This window comes from Carcharhinus amblyrhynchos, chromosome 2, assembly GCF_965287045.1.
Source record: "Carcharhinus amblyrhynchos chromosome 2, sCarAmb.v2.hapA, whole genome shotgun sequence".
Taxonomy (NCBI): domain Eukaryota; kingdom Metazoa; phylum Chordata; class Chondrichthyes; order Carcharhiniformes; family Carcharhinidae; genus Carcharhinus; species Carcharhinus amblyrhynchos.
The window spans coordinates 36,414,599-36,434,610 of record NC_137325.1 but is presented as its reverse complement, the minus strand read 5'-3'; the positions used below and the strand labels follow the sequence as shown (position 1 = coordinate 36,434,610).

The 20,012-nt window shown below is 41.6% G+C and overlaps 1 protein-coding gene across 5 annotated transcripts in view; it reads left to right on the top strand.

The window, feature by feature from the left end:
* atxn1a (ataxin 1a) overlaps window positions 1-20,012 on the top strand; it is a 338,523-nt gene that overhangs the window by 142,216 nt on the left and 176,295 nt on the right. Inside the window, exon 1 of one of the 5 annotated variants that reach the window (XM_080204433.1) lies at window positions 19,422-19,491. The exons of the other annotated variants lie outside the window; for them this stretch is intronic. The gene's annotated coding sequence lies outside the window, so the exon portion shown is untranslated. Of the gene's footprint in view, window positions 1-19,421; window positions 19,492-20,012 lie in introns of those variants that run through there. 5 annotated transcript variants of the gene reach the window in all.

Sequence of the window (20,012 nt, the reverse complement as noted above, 5' to 3'; positions counted from 1 at the left end):
CTTAAAGACCCACATCTACTCGGTTCATCTAGCGATTGTCATGGACAAGAGACAGATGGTAGGCAAGTGACCAAAGATAGATGTGTTGTAAAAGAAAAGTGTTTTAACACCGAGTGCTGTAACTCACAAGAACAGAGAAATGACACGTTATCACGCGTGTGCCACACACAAGAAAGGGTAATTACGAAAGAAGCAGCATGCACTTGGGTCTTAAGTTCAAAATACTGTCACACTTGAGATGAAGTCTTCAAATGTTGCAAACCTGAGATTCTGTTTTTTCATAAACTGTAGAATTAGAGTTGCAGGTTTATGAAAATGGATTTGCTACGGCTCACTGCTTACAATAGTTGGTTTCTCTGATTTGACTCTAGTCAACATGCAGTCAAAACCCCTACAGCAAAAATCTGGTTTGGTTCCTTAGATAAATAAAGGTCAGTCAGAATTTTCTGCCTGAGATTTTAGGCAGAATCCTTTTCCTTCACTAGCCTGGAACTCCTCTTCCTTCTCTCTGCCTGTGCTCCCAAAATGTGTCTTGATAAACATTCTTTATCAGAAACCTGGTTTCTGTCATCTGACCACATCTTTTTTTCATTGTCCTCACAAACATTATCTGATGGCTTCTCCATTGACAAATAATACTCTTTGAGTTTCACCAATTAAATATCATTTTGAAAAAAATGGGATTCTTCTCACACCCATTCTTGCGATTTCACTCAAGTCAATAAGTCTGCAAATCCATCGTGAAAGAGTTGCTGTACTATTTGGATAGTGACAGCCATTAATCCACAGGAAAAGTTCATTTCATTTCAATTAAATATTCCCATAGGTTGTTTGCATTTCAATGTCTAGTCCAGGCAGAAAGGGTGGCATTCAGGACCTTAAGTGGTTCCATATATGTTGACAAAAAAAGTCATCTGATCTCTCAACTCCATTCCATCTTGAAAGCACAGTGCCCAGCTTACATTTTTGAAGTAAAAATGTTCATTTAAAATAAACCCAAGAGTACATATCACATGAACATGGCAAGATAAGAAGCGGTCTAGCTCAATATTAAATAATTAACAAAGGAAAAAAGAAGTTGAATTCATATAATATCATGATCTTATTTTTAAGAAGAATTTCCTGGTCATCTTCAAACAATTAATATTTTACATTTAACTAAATAAGCATACAAGGCCTTGATATAACATCTCAAACAAAAGATGGCTAATGTGACGTCGTCCAGTACTTCCCCGGAGCGGAGAAGCTACGACATCTTCTCCGGAGTCTTCAACATATCATTGATGAAGACGAACATCTCGCCAGGGCCATCCCCACACCCCCACTTCTTGCTTTCAGACAACCACGCAACCTCAAACGGACCATTGTTCGCAGCAAAGTACCCAGCCTTCAGGAGAATAGTGACCACAATACCACACAACCCTGCCACAGCAACCTCTGCAAGAGATGCCGGATCATCGACATGGATGCCATCATCACACGTGAGAATACCATCCACCAGGTACACAGTAAATACTCTTGCAAGTCGGCCAACATTGCCTACCTGATACGTTGCAAGAAAGGATGTCCCAAGGCATGGTACTTACGGAGAGACCATGCAGACGCTACGACAACGGATGAACGAACATCGCTCGACAATCACCAGGCAAGACTGTTCCCTTCCTGTTGGCAAACACTTCAGTGGTCATGGGCATTCAGCCTCTGACCTTCGGGTAAGCATTCTCCAAGGTGGCCTTCACGACATATGACAGTGCAGAGTTGCTGAGCAGAGACTGATAGCCAAGTTCCGCACACATGAGGACGGTCTCAACAGGGATCTTGGGTTCACGTCGCACTATCTGTAACCCCCGTGACTTGCCTGGGTTTGCAAAACCTCACTCACTACTGTCTGGAGACAATACACATCTCTGTAACCTGTGATCAGTGCTCCTTCCACACACATTGTTAGCCACTTTAAGACTTGAACAGCAGGTTAGGTGTAAAGATTTGCATTCTAATCAGTAATCTGTAAACTGTCTGTGCTTTATATGCTCTGTCTGAGGCCAGAACTCTCCGTTCACCTGACGAAGGGGCTAACCCGAAAGCTAGTGAATTTACTGTCAAATAAATCGGTTGGACTGAAACCTGGTGTTGTCAGACTTTTTAATGTGACAATGCAGCACTCCCACAGTATTAAAGAATCAGCATAGGATTTGTTTGGGGCGGGGGGTGGGGGCAAACATCTCAGCTGCAGGAGTTCCTATGCCCATCTATCTTTAGCTGTTTTATAAGAACATAAGAACTACGAGCAGGAGTAGTCAATTCAGCCCTTCAGCCTGCTCCACTATTCACTACAATCACAGCTGATCTCATCTCAGCCTCATCGCTATCGTCTTACCTGCTCCCCATAACCATTCATCTCACAACCCATCTCCTCTTTAATTGTGTTTGGTGTTCCAGCACTGTACTCTTGAGGTGGGGAATTTCACAGGTTGATTTTTGAGTAAAGTAATTTCTCTTCATTTCTGTTTCAAATAAGGATTCTGAAGAAAGTGGAGGAGCAGAGAGATTTCTGAAGGTTGCCTCTCAAGTGGATAGAGCCGTGAAGAAGGCTTATAGTGTGTTAGCGTTTTATTAACAGGGGGTTTGAGTTTAAGAGCCGTGGGGTTATGCTGCAACTAGACTGGACCTTGGTGAGACGACATTTGGAATATTGTGTACAGTTCTAGTCGCCTCATGTGGATGTGGAAGCATTGGAGAGAGTGCAGAGGAGATTTACCAGGATGCTGCCTGGTTTGGAGGGTAGGTCTTATGAGGAAAGGTTGAGGGAGCTGGGGCCTTTCTCTTTAGAGCAGAGGAGGATGAGAGGCGACTTAATAAAGGTATAAGATGATGGGGGGGATAGAGTGGATGTTTAGAGACTATTTCCTTGGGTGGCATAATTATAAGGTTCATGGTGGGAGATTTAGGAGAGATGTCCAAGGTAGATTCTTTACTCAGAGAGTAGTTGGGATGTGGAATGCACTGCCTGCTGTGATAGTGGAGTCGGACACTTTAGGAACTTTCAAGTTATTGGTAGGCACAAGGAGCACACCAGAATGATAGGGAGTGGGACAGCTTGATCTTGGGTTTGGACAGAGCTCGGTACAACATCGAGGGCCAAAGGGCCTGTACTGTGCTGTACTGTTATATGTTCTACGTAAGCCACGCCTTGGCCTAAAACTATGGCCTCTCATTCTAGAATGTCCAACAAGGGAAAACAACCACTCTATGTCAAACCTGTCAATCCTCTTTAACATCTTATATACCTCAATTAGATCTCCTTTCATACTTTTAAATTCCAGTGAGTATAGATCTAAGCTGCTCAATCTCTTTATAAGTCCTTCATCCCTGTAATCAATGTAGCGATTCTCTGAACCATGCCGCCAATGCATTTACATCCTTCCTCAAGTAAAGGGACCAAAACTGTGCGCAGTACTCCAGATGCAATCTCACCAATGCCCTACAGAGTTGCAACAATACTTCCCTACTTTTATATTCTATTCTTTTAGCAATGAATGCCAAAATTCCATTTGCTTCCTTATTATCTGTTGTACCTGCAAACTAACTTTCTGAAATTCATGCACTAGAACACCCAGGTCCCTTTGCTGTGAAGCATTTTGACGTTTCTCTACTGTTAGGCAATAAGTTGTCTTCTTATTCCTCCGACCAAAATAGGTAACCTCACACTTACCCACGTTAAATTCCATCTGCCATATTTTGGTCCACTCACCTAACCTATCCATGTCCATTTGTAAATTCCTTATTTCCTCGTTGCAACATGCTTTCAGACCTATTTTAGTGTTGTCTGCAAATTTGGCTACAGTACATTCTATCCTTGTATCCAAGTCATTAATATAAATTGTAAATAGTTGAGGCCTCAGGACTAAACCCTGTGGCATACCGCTAGTTTCAGTTTGTCAACCAGAAAAAGACCGATTTATCCCCAATGTCTGTTTTCTGTTGGTTAGCCAATTCTCTATCCAAGCTAATATCTTACCCCAAACCCAATGGGATCTTTACCTTGTGAATTAAACTTTTGTGCAGCACCTTGTTAAATGCCTTTTGGAAGCCCAGATGCATTGAATCTACAGACCCCCATTATCCACTTTGCTTGTTACATCTTTGAAGAACTCCAAACTAGTGAAACATGATTTGCCCTTTATAACATGCTGATTCTAATGAATTGCTTTCTGACTTTCCAACTCTCCCATTATTACTTCCTTAATAATAGATTCCAACAATTTCTTCACAACAGGCGTTAAACTAACTGGTCTATAGTTTCCTACCTTCTGCCTTTCTCTTTTTGAATGGAGATGTTACAGTAACCTTTTCCCAATTCACTGGAACCTTTCCAGAATCTAGGAAAGTTTGGAATATTATAACCAATGCCTCCAGTAGCTCTGTTGTCACTTCCTTTAAAGATTCTGGGATATAGGCCATCAGGCCCTGTGGACATATCTGTCTTTATTCCCAGTAGATTGCTCAGTACTTTTTCCCTTTGTGATGGCAATTGTTTTTAAGTCCCTCCTTTCCAACAAACTCTGCGTTATTTGTTACTGTTGGGATGGCTCTTGTGTCCTCCACCATGGGAACTGAGGCAAAATATTGATTTAGTGTCCCTGCCGTTCTGTGTTCCTTATTATTAACTCCCCAGTCTTGTCCTCTAAGGGACCAATGTTGACTTTAGTTACCGTCTTCCCTTTTCTATACTTAGTTTTTTTTTGCTATCTTTTTCTATATTTTGTGCTAGATTTCTTCCATTATTTACTGCTGCTTTTTTATTACATTTTTAGTGGCCCTCTGGTCTTTAAAATCCTCGAGCCTGCTACTGACCTTTGCAAAATGGTATATGTTAGTTTTTGCCTTTGTTATAATTAACCTTCTTGCTTAGCTACGGATGCATTTTCCCCCTCCTACAAGCTTTCTACCTCTCTGGAATATATTTTAGTTGTTGGAATTGATTTATCAATCACCTTCCCTCCATCCTAAAGTCAGGAGTGGGATGTTTGCTGACGATTGTGCAGTGTTCAATTATATTTGTAACTCCTTTTTAATTACCGGGATTTAATGTGGATGATGGCATTCGGAACTCGCCTTCTGGAGGCAATGAAAAGCCACGCAACTCCAATTTTCTCTGACCCATCACCTAAGTTCTTTTGAGCTCAATGATAACTGGTGTAAATTGGCTCATTAATGAGTCTAATTTACATTCCTCAACAAGCAGGCGAGTTCCTTGCATTGGCCCCATCCCACCTGGGACATAATCATGGGAGATTTTCCCTCCACTGGCAGACTGACATATGGTATCTTCTGTGGTTAAGTGGTTCTCACCGTGACAGGCTGGATTAAACTTCACCCGATCTGTGCATCATGCAAAAAGATCTGGACAATATTCAGGTGTTAGCTAAAGTTAATTTATTAGTCAGAAGTAAGGCTTACACTAACACTGCAACGAGGTTGCTGTGAAATTCCCCTTGTTGCCACAGTCTTGCACCTGTTCAGGTCCATGCACCAAACCAGCATGTCTTTCAGAATGTGGCAGGAAACCCACACAGATACTGGGAGAATGTACAAACTCCACAAAGATAGAAACCCAAGCTGGGAATCGAACTCAGGTCCTTGGTGCTGTAAAGCAGCAATGCTAACCACTGTGCTATCGTGCCAACCACTCTGCTACCGTGCCGCAGCTGATAAATGGTAAGATAAAAAGATCTACAAGGCACATGTCAGAAATGTGGTGAATGCACTCCATTTGCCTGGATGAGTGCACCTCCAATAACATTCAAGATACTCAGCACCATCCAGAACAAAGCAGTTGACTTAGTTTCAATCTTGTCCAGAACCTTAAACATTCACTCTCTCCACCCTGAAACAGTGGCAGCAGTATGTGCCATCTACAAGATGCATTCCAACTACTAACCAAACACCTCTGCAAATTCCTACCTCCAATGCCAAGAAGGATTAGGGCAGTAGGTACATAAGAAAGCTACCACCTCCAAGTTCCCCTCCAGTCACACACCATCCTAATTAGAATTTTATTGCTGCTTCTTCAGTGTTGCTTAGTCAAAATCCTGGAACTCCGTGCCGAATAGCACTTTGAATGTGTACCTACATCACAAAGATGAAATGATTCAGTACCTAATAGGGAAGTACAACAAATGCTGACATTGCCAGCAATAACCATATTCTGTGAACAAATTAAAAAAGAACTAATATGTGGCTGTTGGATACAACCAGTAACTGCCAGGTAGTATTGTTGTATTTACTTGTAATTATTTGCAGGAACTGTTATTAGCTGTTGCCGTCTTGTTTTATGATGATGCTCACTCGAGCCGTCATTATTTGGTGTAGAATTATAATTCTACATCGAGAACAATAGACACCTGGGAGTCGTTACAAAATGGTAATCTCATCCAGGAGTATAAACAACTTCAAAAACTGCAAGTGAATCTTGAGCAGTTAATTACCTCATCTCAATCTTTAAAATAATTTCATGGTATTAGTTTGGTTTCTAGAATATATGCTGTCTTTTATTTCGCAACATGTTTTTATTTGGGCCAGATTTTCCTGTTCATTGGTTGTCAGTACTAGTTTCAGCTAATTACATCATAGGGTTAAAGGCTGGAACATGGTTATTATTGATGTAATTTGTATCTGATTTTTTTATAAATTCCATGGCAAGCCCACATTCTGACAAAATATTCAAAGTGCTGTAAGACCTGTGGAACGTTGTAATTGTTAAGCTGATGAATGGAGCTGATGTTTTGGACAACTAATAATGCAGATGACTTGCCTTTCTGAGAAAATTAGTAGTTAATGGCAGTGAAGGCTCTTTTGATGAAATGGTTGTTAGGTGTCATGTTGTTGTATACTGAAAATCAATACACTGTACAATCCCATTAATTTGTGAGGTTTGTCTTTGTAAATGCTTCATTACAATTGTCATTTTCCTATTATTTATCACAATTATTACTGTTAGCCTAGTTAAAACATGAGCCTCCCATTTACATACTCTGCTGTCCTGAAGTGCATCTTCAGATTTTAATTTTAGTTGGCGCAAAAGTTAACATATAAAATTTAGTGAAATATTTTGTATCTTCATGACATGTACCCAACACCATAATGCTCAAAAAGGAAGTTTTGTGGCACAGTGGTAGCACTGCTACCTCTGGACCAGAAGGTCTAGGTCCGAGTCCAGTGCCAATGCCAGGACTTGTTAGCCATGCATATTCGTAACGCGGTTCAACGGGCTGATAATCAGCTCGGAAATCCTTCCAACACCTCCCCCCCGCCCCCCACTCTCTCACCAAAGGGAAAAAAATGTGTGTGTGGAGATACACTAGAAAATATGCTAGAATTTCCTTGCATTTATAATCTGTTTAAACTTCTTTAAATACTGGCGGGATAAATGCGCCACCTGGTGTAACACTAAACCATATCAACTCCATTTGTACTGTACTCAACTGATCTCAGTGGTGGAGGTATAATTGCCCTTACTGCTTCTGGGTCATTGAACAAACACTCGTCGCAATTTTCCTGAACTGGGACTAATGCCCATGCCGGCGGGAAAATGGGGGTGTTTCCTGCTGGCGTTGGCAGAGTCTTGTAGATGAGACTCACCCACCTGAAAGATGTGAAAAAGTTCATTTCGAGCAAGCTGCCAATCAAGCTTGCTGTTCGGAGACTGGGGCTCTATTTTCAAAGGGTACTCCTGATCTCTGACAGCCTCTTCTCCTCTCCCCACCTTCCCCCCCCCCACAAGAAAATTAAATGGTGCTCAATCACACCCCCTCCAATTGACCCCTCACCAAAGAGGGGCATCTTCCCCCTCTTTGGTGAGGGGTCAGTTTGGGGAGGTGATCTCCCCACCTCCCCCCCCCCCCCGACCCCCGCCACTTGAGATTTGAGATCACTTGAGTTTTTTTAGCATCATCATTAATATTCATTCATAAAGAATAGAAATCCCTTTAAAGTACTGCGCATAACTGAACTATAAGTCATATTTGGTTTTAAAAAAGGAGTCTCTGAAATAAATATAATTGAAGGGAAGCTTTTCACCTCAAATTAATCCTGTTTTTGTACCTCTAAATTTGGATTCTGGGAGCCTACCATCTGGTTGCAATTTTCTCACATTTATTAAGTGGCTGTATACTGGCTACAGCTACAGACTTGTATATCATGCTGTACCTGTGTCTGCAAGCTTGCTGCTAGTTGATATAAAATTGATTTAAAGTAACGAATGTCAAGAGTGTTCCCACGGTATGAAGTTCCCAGAATCCGAACTAAGGGACCAATAAAAAATATCCTTGTAGTATTGCTTGTGGTGAATTCATTTACATCTATTATCTGGTATAATGTCCAACTGTAAACAGGAATGGGAATCCCGAGCTGCCAGTGAGGAGCTACACTCTTTGGGGGGGGGGGGGGGGGGTGCAGAGAGAGAGAGACTTAGCACAGCAACATTTTAGCCCTAATTCATTAATATTCAATTTCTGTGCACTTAGTGTTTCACTCTAGGTGTGGAGTTACTTTTAAGGTTTCCATGTTTCCCCTTGGTCCTGAGTAATCTACAGTAATGTACAGTTATTTCTCATGCACTTAACATTATGAGATCTAGTTAGAGATCTCCACAGTGCATGTTTTGTACGTGGGGTGTCAATTTAAATGTCATTGACTATCCATTTCAGAAAGGGACTGTCACATTAATAACAAGTTAACATTACAATTGTAAAAATCTGTTACTGGATGAACTTAACAGTTTTGCTTTGATATCTGTGCTATCCATTCCAGTCTGAGAAAACCAATGCCAGTGATTTTAACACCTTATTAGGTAATGTGTTAAAACCAACTCCCAGGATGTGAGCACAACACTTGAGGTTGACGGTTCAATGCTGTACAGAGGAGTGCTAAATTGTCAAGGGTGCTATTTTTCAGATAAGATGCAGAGCTTTGTAGAGGTGACATTTCTGTTGTGCAGTAGGTGCAACTGCTAGAGGCCCTGAGCTGCTAAAATGGAAGAAGTCCTATGCTGACTGTAAGATGGGCCACCACTGCCTGTAGAGACTATCCCAGCTGAATTCTTACTCCAGCACCCTTCAGCAAGCTGGGCAAAAGCTCATCCTTGTCACTGTGCCCTCAGGATCTGGTACTGATCATTTCCACACTGAAATCTGGTACTGTTCACAAATTGGCTCCAAAATCTCAGACATTCCTTAAAATTGTAGCAAAATGGTACTTAGTACCTAGTGTTAGCAACAGTAACTTTACCTACCACTTGATATCTATAAATTACCTATATCACACCATGAGGAGGTAGGTTTCCAGAGATAAGGAACATTTCCACAATAACACATTAATTCACTTGTTTGTCTATATTTTCATGTCAAATTCAGTGGAATACAATTTAAATGCACATAGATACACTTATGGGAATATAATTCTGACATTTCAGATTTTAATTAATCCCTTTCTTCGCCTAGCCCTCCCTGATATCTTTTGGTTTGTGGTCACATATTTGCTCGTTGCCTTCTGAAACCTCACTGATGTAGCCATTCTTCATATGAAAATTTGATCAGTGAATGAGGACATCAAAACTCACAACCCTTGCTGACTTAACCAAATAACACTTTCCAGCAAGAATCATTGGATAAGAGCAGAGCTAAGTGAAGAAGATTTTTCTCATATTACATTTGCTTCTTTTGCAAATCACTTTGATTCTGTGCCCTCTCATTCTTGATCCTTTTATGAGTGGGAACAGTTTCTCCCTATCTACTCTGTCCAACCTCTTCATGATTTTGAATAGCTCTCTCAAATCTCCTCTTTGTTTTCCTTGGAATGAGGAAGACTATCCCACCCCCAATCTATCCTCATGACTGAAGTTTCTCATCCCTGGAATTATTCTTGTAAACATCTTCTGCACACTCTCCAAAACATTCACATCCTTCTGCTAATGCGCTGCCCAGAACTGTACACAATATTCCAGCTGAGGTCTAGTTTGTATGAGTTCAACATAGCGACCATATTAAGAGTTTTGTTCATTGAGTGACCATTGACAGCACCGTGGACAATGATTTGTTACGCTTAAAATTTGCAATGTCATTGGTCTAATTTTCTTGTAGCTCTTGAGCTTTTAAAGATTAGCTAGCTCTCTCTCTCACACACAAACTAGCATGTGCCTATATACATACTAGTTAGGAACAGAAAAGGCCATTTTGCCCATCAAGACTGATGCATCATCTAATGTCATGGCTGATTTGATTGTAGTCTCAACTCCTGTGGGCAGTGCCAGGGTGTCAGGCTGGCACTGCTCAAGGGGCACCTCCTTGCCCCTGACCTCTTGAGGGCCTCAATGGGGTGAGGATGCTTGTTCCCTATTACTGGGGAGCAGTGTAAACCCCGTTGATGGAAACTACTCCTGGCCGGGGAGGCAGGAGTTAGATCATAGCAGGCCAGGAGAATACCATCCTGGGGCCACCAATCATACTGAAATTGTAATTTCTATGCAATTATCAGATCCGCACCAATTTCCGGCACGGAGCTGATTATGCTACAAAAAAGACCTCAGAGACTCATGATTGGCGTTTTTGCTGTTGTCTCCTGGCCATTGACTCTGCCTGACCTTTCTTGAAGAGGTGTTCTGTTTCTGATTTTCCAATTCACTGGGACTTTTCCAGAATCTGAAGAATCTAGGGACCACTCGCCAATGCTGTTACTAGGAATGCCAACTTATTAGTAGTGAAATATACAAGGTTCAAACTTTCAATGGCAGTACAACCGAAAAACTTCATTGTGTATATAGACCATTCACAACCATAAACAACTTCAAAAGTGAACTGAATCTTGATCAGATTGGATTTCTCTGACTGGTTCCACTAATACTTGCATGTAAGCAAGTTAATTTTAACAACCACCAAATTAACTACACAATTGTTACCCAATAGGAAAGAGTAGGGATAGATGGATCATTTTCAGGTTGGCAGGCTGTGGGATGCCACATGGATCAGTGTGGGTTTCAACTGTTCTACAGAAACAGAAATGTACATTTTACCATTAATAAGGTGTTTCCATCTATTATGCTAATTGTGTTGTTCTTCCATTCTCCAGTGTGCTTATCATCTAATTCTGCATCTTAGGTCCCTCGTTCTCTTTCATTTTATTAGAATTTATATTGCATCCTATAAGGCAACTGTCACTTGTGCTGCCAGGATTTGGTCTCTTGCCCTATTTTCTTATTCTGCTCTCAGGCTAGCTCTGCTCTCCTGCATTGTATAATATCAAGTGCATTTTTAATGCTGTCATCTTTTTTTTGTTCTAAGTCTAATTCTGTATTCAATCAGACTCTGTTTTACATTATATCAGAATCTGTAGTGTATTCAATTGGACTCTACTGTCTGGTTTTATGAAGTTCAATTCTGCATTAAATCGGGTTTATTCTGCATTTTATTGGGCACTATCATTGATTAGTATTATTTTATAAAGATTGCTATTATTATATATCGGTAATATAATAATAGATAACATAAGACAATAATATTATTATATCGGTCCGCCTTGTTGCCCAACAAGGGGCATACACGTGGTGGGTCGTGCGAAGGCTGCTCTTGGATGTTGCTTCGAGAGTTGCCTAGTGCTTCACGTCATTAGTGTGCGCTTAAACTGGACCAACTGACGGGCAACATGACAGCTCAGTGACTATCACTGTTTGCTGTGCAGATATGTGGATTTGGGCCAGTGTCTGTGGGAGTTTGCACATTCTCCCAGTCCTTGCATGGGTTTTCTCGGGGTGGTCCGGTTTCCTCCCACACCCCAAAAATGTGCTGTTAGGCTGATTGGTGTTAACAAATTGTCCCTCAATTAGTCGTCCCTCAATCTGATTATAATTCCTTTATTGTGGAGTCCAGTAGGTGTAGACAAAGGTCATAGGTAGAAGAGGGCACTCACAATGTTAAAATGGCAGCGTGGTCTTGTTGGGCCGAAGGGCCTGTTTCCTGTGCTGTGTTGTTCTTTGTTCTTCTTTATACTTGGGTTTGTTTTCTTACTCTCACTCTTATGTTAGACACTGGCAGCTTCTGTTCTAAATTCTATCAAGGTCAGTTCTGTGGTGTCAGATTTTATTCACTTTTTTATTGATGTGTATTCTGCAGCCTATTGGAACCTATTCTGCTAAAACAAAACACTGTGGAAACTGGAATCTGAAACAAAAACAAAAACAAAAAAACTCAGCAGGTCTGACAGCATCTGTGGAAGGAGAATACAGCCAATGTTTTGAGACAGGATGACCCTTCGTCAGAGTCATTCTGCATTCTGCCAGTTGCTACCTCTAGTGTCCCCTAGGCCTCTATCAACTTTTACACCAGCTTTTACAGATGCACCATAGAAAGCATTCTTTCTGGTTGTGTCACAGTTTGGTATGGCTCTTGCTCTGCCCAAGGCCGCAAGAAACTAGTGTGAATGTAGCCCAATCCATCACGCAAACCAGCCTCATATCCATTGACTCTGTCTACACTTCCCATTGCCTTAACAAAGTAGCCAGCATAATTAAGGACTCCACAAACCCTGGACATTTTCTCTTCCGCCTTCTTCCTTCGAGGAAAAAGATACAAAAGTCTGAGGTCACGTTCCAACCGACTCAAGAACAGTTTTTTCCCTGCTACTGTCAGACTTTTGAATGGACTTAGCTTGCATTAATCTTTCATTAATCTTGCACTGATCTTTCTCCACACCCTAGCTATGAATGTAACACTACATTCTGCACTCAGTTTCCTTCTTTATGAACAGTATGTTTTGTCTGGATAGTGTGCAAGAAATAATACTTTTCTCAGTATGTTAATACATGTGACAGTAATAAATCAAATCAAATTGACTTCTTCCAATTTCTCATTGACATGCAACCCCTTGGCAACATCATTCAAAAGTAATGTGTCGTCTTCACATGCACACTAACGACACTCAGCTCTACCTCACATGTCTCGCCTCCTATAGTGTTGATAAATTATCTGACTGCTTGTCCAGCATCCAGTACTGGATAAGCAAAAAATTCCTCCAGTTAAACACCTTGAAGTCTGAAACGATTGTCTTCAGTCTCCCCTACAAACTCAGTTCTGTGACTACTAACTTTATCCCTCTCCTTGGCAATAGTCTGAGAATGAACCAGTCTGTCACAATTCTGTTATCATATTTGATTTTGAGATGAGGTTTTTGACTAAATGTTCATGCCATCACTAAGACCACCTTTTTTCAAGCTTCATAACATTGCCTGACTCTGCCACCTCCACCTCCCCCAATCCCCCATCTCAGCTCAGTCGCTACTGAAACCATCATCTATGCTTTTGTGGCTTTGAGACTTGACTACTCTTGGTTTGCCTCCCCCTTTTCTCCCCTTTGTAAACAAGTCGTCCAAAACTTTGTGCCCTTACTCATATCAAGTCCAGTCCATCTATCACTCCTGTGCTCGCTGACTGATTTTATTTCCCAGTCGAGTGACAATGCAGTTTTAAAATTCTCATCCTTGTTTTCATATCCCTCCATGGCCTTGTCCCTCCATATCACTGTAATCTTGTCTAATCCCACAACATTCCAACAGATCTGCGCTCATCTACTTCTGACGTCTTGAGGATTTTAATTGCTCCACTATTGGTGGCTGTATCATTGGTTGTCTAGGAACTATGCTGTTGAATTCCCTTCCTAAACCTCTCCACCTTTCTATCCTTCTTTAAGACTTTCCTACATCTTTACCAAGCTTTTGACCAGCTGCCTTAATTTCCTCTTGTGTCACTTGAATGACAAATTTATTATTATAAGGCTCCTTATTAAAAGGAGGAGGAGTTTCCCTCATAGTAAAAGATAACAGAAGGGTAGTAGTGGGAAAGGATCTTAATTCAGAAATCAGGAAGGAAAACCAGAACAGATGGAGGTTAGGAATAAAGAGAGTTAGAAAATGCTGATGAGAGTAATTAATAGGCTGTGCAACTGTACTTGTTCTGCAGGACAGAGTATTAAACAAGAAATAATTGGAACTACTAACAAAGACAATGTAAGCATTGTGAGGGACTTTAATTTCCATCTAGACTAGACAAATCAAATTGGTAAAGGTGGTCTGGAAGGTGATTTTGTAGAATGCCTTTGAGTGTTTTGTAACAATATGTTGTGGAATGAACCAGGGATAAAACTATTTTTGATATAATTTTGTACAATGAAACAAGTTTAATTAGTAATCTTAAAGTAAGAGATACTCTGGGAATAATGGTCTTAATACAATTGAATTCCATATTAAATGTGAAAGCGACATAATCCAGTCCCAAACAATCTTGAATTTAAACAATGCCAGTTAGATAGATATGAGAGAGGAACTGGCTATGGTCAATTAGGTAAATAGACAATATATAGATTCTAAAATAGTCCCAGTGGATTAGAAATGAGTAAATGTAACAAACCGATTTAAGAAAGGAGAGAAAAAGAAACCAGGGAATTGCAGATGTGTTAGCCTGACATATCACCTGCTTGATTCTCATCCTATACCCAGAGCTACGTGAAACTCGCATCTGTATCTTGATTTCCCTGGGGCAGGTTGCTAGCCTGCTGCTAGAGGCTATAGCTTGAGGGATGCCACTCCACATCAAGCAAGACTGACCAGAAACTCTCCCATTTTTACCACCTGTAATGGGTCCATCTTCCTAAGTATCAGGTTTTCTGTTTTGAATATTGCTGGAGGCGGTGGTTTCTCAGGAGAATGCAGCAGGAGCCAATTCTGTGCGCCACACGTGACAAGCCACAAGCATTGAGGGGTGGCAGAAGAGCAATAGTGATAAGGGATTCTTTTGTAAGGGTAAAAGATGGACATTGTAGCCATGACGTGGGTTTGTTTGTTATAGTCAGAATTTTACAGCATGGAAACAGGCTCCTTAGCCCAACTTGCCCATGCCACACTTCTTGTTTTTAAATCTCTAAGCTAGTCCCAGTTACCCACGTTTGGCCCATATCCCTCCATACCCATCTTACCCAAGTAACTGTCTAAATGCTTTTTAAAAGACAAAATTGTACCTGCTTCTACTACTACCTCTGGCAGTTTGTTCCAGACACTCACAACACTCAAAAAATTGCCCCTCTGGATCCCTTTGTATCTCTCCCCTCTCACCTTAAACCTATGCCCTCTAGTTTTAGACTCCCCAACTTCGAAAAAAGATATTGACTATCTAACTGATCTATACCCCTCATAATTTTATAGACCTCTATAAAATCACCCCTCAGCTTCCTATGCTCCAGGGAAAAAAAAGTCCTAGTCTATCCAGCCTCTCCTTGTATCTCAAACCATCAAGTCCTGGTAGCATCCTAGTAAATTTTTTCTGCACTCTTTCTAGTTTAATAATATCCTTTCTATAATAGGGTGACCAGAACTGTACACAGTATTTAAAGTGTGGCCTTACCAATGTCTTGTACAACTTCAACAATATGTCCCAACTCCTGTATTCAATATTCTAACCGATGAAACCAAGCATGCCGAATGCTTTCTTCACCACTCTTGTCACCTGTGATTCCACTTTCAATGAGCTATGAACATGTACCCCTAGATCTCTTTGTTCTGTAACTCTCCCCAACGCCCTACCATTAACTGAGTAAGTCCTGCCCTGGTTCAATCTACCAAAATGCATTACCTCACATTTATCTAAATTAAACTCCATCTGCTGTTTGTCAGTCCACTGGCCCAATTGATCAAGATCCAACTGCAATCCTAGACAACCACCTTCACTGTCCACAATGCCACCAATCTTGGTGTCATCTGCAAACTTGCCAACCAAACTTACTAACTATATTCTCATCCAAATCTTTAATATGAATGATAAATAACCTCCCAAGGATGTCACTGGCTGAAGGACATTCTGAAGGGCAGGGTGAATAGCCAGAGGCAGTGGTCCATTTTGGTGCTAATGATGTGGGAAAGAGGGATGAGGTCCTAAAAGTCAAATGTAGGGAGCTAGGCAATAAATACAAAGTAGGAATTCAGGGTTACTCCCAGTTCCATATACTAGCAAAAGCAGGAATAAGAATACACCGTGAATGCATGGCTAGAGAAGTATAGGATGGAGAGATTTGAATTCTTGAGGAATTAGAACCAATTCTGGGGACGAAGGGACCTATACAAGTTGGACAGGTTGCACCCTAGCAAGACCAGGACCAATATCCTGATGGGGTATTTGCTAGTTGTGTTGGGATGAGTTTAAACTAGAATGGAGGGGGGAATGGAAACCTGAGCAGGAAGACGTGAGAAAAGGAACCGACAGAAATGAAAGACAGAAAAGTAGAAAGCAAAAGTAAAAGGCAGAGTAAGCATGAGCTAGCAGCAAATAAGGCCATAGAACAAAAAAATTGCGTGAAAAGTTTAAAAAAATCTAGTCGAAAGGCACTGTTTCTGAATGCACCAAATATTCACAATGAAGTAGCTGAAGTAACAGTGCACATTGGTATACTTGGATATGATATTGCAATTGTAGGCACGTGGCTGCAGGGTGATTAAAACTGGATACTGAATATTCAAGGCTGTTCAATATCTAGAAAGGACAGGGAAGGGAGGTGGGGTTGATATTAGCTCAGGATGAAAATCACTGCAATAGAGTGAGAGGATATTGGCTCAGAAAATATACATGTAGAATCAGTCTGAGTGGAGCTAAGTAGCAGCAAGGGGTGAAAGACATTTGGGGAAGTTGTCTATAGGCCTCCAAACAGTAGTAGATGGCATTGAACAAGAAATTTGAAATGCATGTAGCAAGGGTTCTATCGTAATCATGGGTGACTTTAATCTACATATAACTTGGGCAAATTAAGTTAGCAACAATAGAACCATAGAAACAAATAGAACACCTGCAGTGTAGAAAGAGGCCATTTAGTCCATTGAGTCTGCATCGACTCTGAAAGAGCATCCCATCCACGTTCTCCTCTCTACCTTATCCCCATAACCTCACACATTTACCACTGTTAATCCATCTAACCTCCACATCTTTAGATTGCAACACCAATTTCTAGAGTGTGTACGATCATTCATTCCAGGTTAAGCAGTGTTTCACTTGCACCTCTTTCAATTTGGTGTATTGCATTTGCTGTTCCCAATGTGGTCTCCTCTATATCAGAGAGAAGAGAGACCAAGTGTAGACTGGGTGATTGCTTTGCACACAGACCAAAGATGCTCAGCAATCAGGACCCTGACCTTCTGGTTGCTTGGCATTTTAACACATGATCTTGCTCCCATGCTCACATGTCATGACTTCATGGCCATTGAAGGCACATTCATAAATGGCCAATAGATTTGTCAATCTGTAAATTCTTTCAATACAGTTAGAGAAACATAGGCAATTGTAGCAGAAGTCGACTCTTCAAGCCTGCTCCGCAATTCAACATGATTACAGCTGATCCTCTATCTTAACGCCACACTCCAGCACTCTCCCAATATTCCTTGGCACCTTTAGAGTCTAGAAATTTATTTATTTCCTTTTTAAATATATTCAGTAATTTAGCCTTCTGTGTTCAAGAATTCTACAGGTTCACCTGAGTGAAGCCATTTCTCCTCAACTTAGTCCTAATTAGCCTACTCCATGTCCTGAGACTGTTACCCTTTGTTCTTAAACTTCCAGCCAGAGGAAACAACATCCCTGCATCTAGTCTGTCCAGCTGTGTCAGAATTTTATATATTTAAATTTAGATGGATAGAGGATTGGTTAATGGACGGGAAGCAAAGAGAAGGGATAAATAGTATAGTTTCAAGTTCGTATATAGTAAATAGTAGAAGTATCAGTGCTGGCACTTCAGCTACTTGCAATTTATATAATGACTTGTACAGAGAAACCAAGTTTGCTGATGATGTAAAGAATCATAGAATCCCTACAGTTCAGAAGGAGGCCATTTAGCCTATTGAGTATGCACCAGCTCTCCATCGAAGCATCTTACCCAGGCCTTGCCCCATAATCCCACGTATTTCCCTACGCAGCCTGGGACACTAAGGGACAATTTACCATGGCCAATCAACCTAACCTGCACATCTTTAGACTGTGGGAGGAAAACCATGCAGACACGGTGAGAAGCTAGGTGGAAATACAATCTGTGAGGAGGACACAAAGTGGCTGCAAAGGCAACAAGGTGGCAGGTGAAGTATAATGACGCAAGTGAGAGTTATTGACTTTGATAGTAAGGAAATGAAAGCAGAATATTTCTTAAAAGACAAGAAACTTGCAATGTTGATGTGACACCTAGGTTTACTCATACAGAATGCAATGACGGCAAGCAATTAGAAAGACAGATAGCATGTTGACCTTTTATTGAAGTGGAATTGGAGTACAAGAATAATTGTCTTGCTCACAGTTTTACAGGACTTTGAGACTATATCTTGAGTACTGTTTATTTAATTGGTCTCCATATTAAGAATGCACTTAATTGGAGGCAATACAGCAAAGGTTTACTATATTGTTTCCTATGATGAGAGGCTGAGTAAATTGGATATCTCTATCTTCTTTGGAGTTTTGACAGATGAGGTGATCTCATTGAAACATACATGATTCTTAGAACTGAGAAGTTGTTTTAGCTGGCTGGGAAATCTAAGGCATGTGAACACAATCTCAGGATAAGATCAACATTTAGGATTGGGTTGATGAGAAACTTTTTAACGCAAAAGGTTGTGAACGTTTCGAATTCCTATCACTTAAGGCTGAGATAGACAGGTATTTGCTCCCTGAGGGTATAAAGTAATATGGGGAACCGGCAGGAAAGTGGAGTTGATGCAGTATATTAGCCATAATTGTACTGAATGGCAGAGCATGCAGGCTCTAGATATGGGGTAGGATTCTTCCATATCGTCTGTAGCCACCCTGTTGCAAGTGAGAATGGAGAATTTGGCGTTCCAGCCAAAACTCCACTCATTTTCAACAACACCACAGAATCCTGGCCGCGGATGAGGACGGAGATTTTTGGCGATGGTTTACTCCTGCTCCTATTTACCTTCCACTGTACATTCTATCCTATCCGAATGAAAAAAAAGGGTTTGATTTACGTTGTTTAGATTTCTTCCGTTATGATATTTTTCAGTACCTGGTCATGTTCTATTCTGCACTGAGGTGTTTGTGGCTTCTCCTGTCAGGTTCCATGTTTATTTTATCACTATTTTTTGCATGATGTCATTGTAGATTCTTCTCTTGTTCTATAGCTGTGACTCCTTGAATTCTATTCCATTTGTTTTTGGGGTTTTTTTTGGGTCAGGTTATGTTGTACATTGGGTCAGGTTTTATCCTGGTTTTGGGTTGGGTTGAGCCCTGGAGCCGGAGGCTCCTCTCCTCCCAGTGGCCCTTGGCGGTCCGCTCTGCTCCGGCCCGGGCCGCCATCTTCCCACTCCCCCGATTCCGCCCGGACGGGATTGACCGGCGCACACAGGAAGATGGTGGCCCTCAGGGAAGCAGGAAGCAGCGGCCAAGGGACGAGGGGAAGAAATACCAGGTTTCTAACTTTCTAATTCCTCCCCCACCCCGTCCCATTCTTATCAACCTGTCACTTTTTTTTTTACTCCCGCCCTCCACAAGATAAAAAGCAGGTCGTTGGCTCAGTGATGTAAATAAATCCCGCATCTTAAACCACTGCGCACCCAGTGTGTTTGTTTAACGGGTTTTATTTGGGTTGACTCTCTTCCCCCCCCCCCCCCCCAATCCCCGTCAGGTGCCCCCTTTTAATAGAAGGAAGAGCTGAGTGACGGACAGAGAGACAGACAGTCAGTCAGTCAGACCGGCACTGGCCCCTGTCTCAGACACACGCAAGAGCGGGTGCCGCTGTCAGTTGCCGGTAACCATGGCTTTGGATTGCCCGCTCACCCGAGCTTGCTTGGCCCGCTCCATCCGCCACCACCCCCGTCCCTCCACCCACCCCCGGGAGGAGAGGCCAGGCCAGGCCAGCCCAGCCCCGAGGAGATTACAACCGGAGCACAGGAGCTTTACCGGGAGGTCGTAGTAGCATTTCGTTTGCCT